Source organism: Palaemon carinicauda, chromosome 11 (assembly GCF_036898095.1).
Source record: "Palaemon carinicauda isolate YSFRI2023 chromosome 11, ASM3689809v2, whole genome shotgun sequence".
In the NCBI taxonomy this organism is placed as follows: Eukaryota; Metazoa; Arthropoda; class Malacostraca; order Decapoda; family Palaemonidae; genus Palaemon; species Palaemon carinicauda.
The window spans coordinates 69,586,822-69,589,776 of NC_090735.1; the positions used below are offsets into that span (position 1 = coordinate 69,586,822).

The 2,955-nt window shown below is 37.1% G+C and overlaps 1 pseudogene; it reads left to right on the plus strand.

The window, feature by feature from the left end:
- The first annotated feature begins 627 nt into the window (after nt 1-627).
- LOC137649316 (zinc finger MYM-type protein 1-like) lies at nt 628-2,574 on the plus strand (annotated as a pseudogene).
- The last annotated feature ends 381 nt before the right edge of the window (nt 2,575-2,955 follow it).

The following is a 2,955-nucleotide window of genomic DNA, read 5'->3' on the forward strand; positions in this document are numbered from 1 at the left end:
TGTTAGTCAGCGGTGGCTCTACAGGTTTTTCCTCGTTGAAAACGAGAGAGGAAGACTCCAAAACGAGTTCGGTACCACGACTAAGGGAGGGGAAAGAAGGATTGGCGGTGGCGTCATCAAGGGGGGGGGGGGGGACTATTGGGGCTGAGCCCTCAAAAACACTGGCCCAACACATCCCATTAAAACTTACATTATCCTTATTCAACAGGCAAACCTCAGATATTGGCAATTTAGTATCTATATAAAATATTCAAGGGGGAATCAAAGACCGCAGGCAGGGGATGATTCAGTAAGAAGTATTTCTTTAGTAAATACCTAGCCAGGTAATTTAACTAAATAATTTACAAATTTCATTAAAACCAGTGAAGACCATTTTGACAACATTTCAAAATTTCCATGCGTTAACAGAGGCTTACTTCGTGTAATCCGTTACATATTCCTTACACGTACTGCAGTCTTAGACTCAGCAATGAGACCTGAAGATGGACCCACACAACCAAGACTAAAAATGTATCCAAAAGTACAGTTTGGTTCTCAGACCAGGTCTTTTCAATATGATTGGTATAGTAGGTATGAGTTTATTGCTTTGCATGTAGTCTTTTTGGTGATATTGTAGGGAACAGAGAAATGGCATTTACCAACGAAGGTTTCAGTAACTGGAAGAAGATACATGAAAAGTCATTAAAGCATGAAAATGGCACATAACATGTTATTGCTATGGAAAAATGGCTAAACCTCAAAATTTGACAGTTGCATGTGGATGTTCATAAACAACTTGATAGCAAACATAAGCAGAAAGTTCGTCACAATAGAGAATATGTTAAGACACTATTGAACCTTATTATTACAATTGCTAGAATATACATAGCATTCAAGGGGCATGAGGAAAGCGAAAGTTCATCAAATAATGGTGCCTTTCTGGAAATGTCTGACTTGATAAACAGAATCTGAGATTTTGTGACCTGAAAAAAAAATCCATTAAATGCCATGTATACATCTGGGTTAAAAGTCAGAATTATCTTCTCAAAGCTGTAGCCAATTGTATGCTTGATGTCATAACCAAAGAACCCAAGTCATCACCCTTCTTTGTAGTAATCTGATGAGACTAGGGATGTTAGTATTACTGAACAGCTCTTTGTCTACATTAGGAATGTCATAGATGAAACAGTAAGTGTGAGATTCATAGGATTTATTTCTCTGAAGAATCTTGATGCTACTTCTGTAGCTAATGCGTTGGTAGAGAAGCTCCGTAATCTTGACCTGAATATTAATAAACTAATAGCACAGTACTACCATACAGCATTTGTAATGAGTGGCAAAGTCAGTGGTGTACAAGCACAAATTCGAAACTCCGCAGAATCCATGCTTTTAGCTTTTATTTACCCTGTTCTGCACACAGATTGCAGTTAGTCATAACTCACAAAGCTGGCTGTCGACCAGAAGTAGCAGAATTTTTCAACTTGATTTCAGGTCCGATTAACTTCATCCGCGGTTCAACCTTGTGCCATGATATATTCATAGACCTCCAAAAACACACACAAAAAATGTCAGTTCTGGAGCTTCCTAAAGTGTTTCAACACAAAGGGGAATACAACCATAAGTCCCTTAAGTCAATATCACAACGCTATGACATTTGACGATTTGTCTAACCATGGAAGATCGGGTGAAGATAAAAGCCTTAGTTAATGGATTCCTACGAGCTTTAAATAAGTTTGAGACAGTCTTTCTGTTGATTACCTTTTCTGGAGTATTTGATATTATAACCCTACTAACAAAGACATGGCAGAATGAGAATATGCAATTTGCTGCAGCACTTGACACTCGAAATTATTAGTGACAAAAGAACAACAGACTACCATTTGAACACCTTCTGGCAAAAATCAATTGATTTTGCTACTGAGAGAAACATAACTTCAACTTTCCGTCAGCCTTCAAGAAAAATGAAACCATCTTCATGTCTGTTGCAATCCATTCGAATAGAAATCACAGGCCAACAAGATACTTTTGAAAGGGTTGAGGATCAAAATGCCTACTGAAATAGTTCTCTGAATATCTCTATTTGTTACAAAGTACTCAGTGAATTTAGGCAAAGATTTGATAGACCAAAAAGTATCCTCCTTAGTTTAGCTACTTGCCACCCATCATCTCCAAATTTTTGAAATTAAACTGTTTTGCAATATCTTGCTGACCCGTACTCAATGGTAAGGGAAAGCTTCTATGCAGAACTACGTATTGCTCAGAGAACACTACGGGATGATGTGAAATTTATTTCTAAGGCTTTGAATAAACTGAAACCTTCCTCTTTGAAATTTAATGCATTTGGCTTGAACTTTCCCTGTCAGTAATGCCCAATGTAGGCTATCTTTTTCTGTTATGAAATTAGTCAAAACTTACCTCAGGGCATCAATGTGACAGGAACAACTGACCAGTCTAGGCACAATTTCTATTGAGAAAACTGTAGTGGGTTCCTTTCATCTTGATAGGGTAGTAGACAGATTTGCAGCTATCCCAATACCTCTTCAGTCTAACTCAGGTAAATCCACCACAAGGTTAGATGCAATATACTTCATGTAATCAATGTGATTCATTTTCTATTTTATATCTTTTTTAGGAGAGAAATGGTTCCGTTTTATTTTAACTTTTTAAACAGTTTTGTTTTTCTGTAAGAATACATGAGAGTGCATGTGCAGAGAATAGTTTCATCATAATATCTCATGAAATGTTTCTTATATGAATATATGTAATACACATGCAATACTCAATTTTTTCACTCTTGTTAATTTACCAAATTACCATCTAATGGTCCCATCAAATATATCAAGCTGGTAGGCCTCCAGCCCCCGCAAAATTTAACATCTAGTGACGCCACTGAAGATTGGGCATTAGAGGAATTTGGTGTGTAATGGGGGGACTTAACTTTTGAGAAACACAAGAAGCTTCAAAACAAAAGTTCAA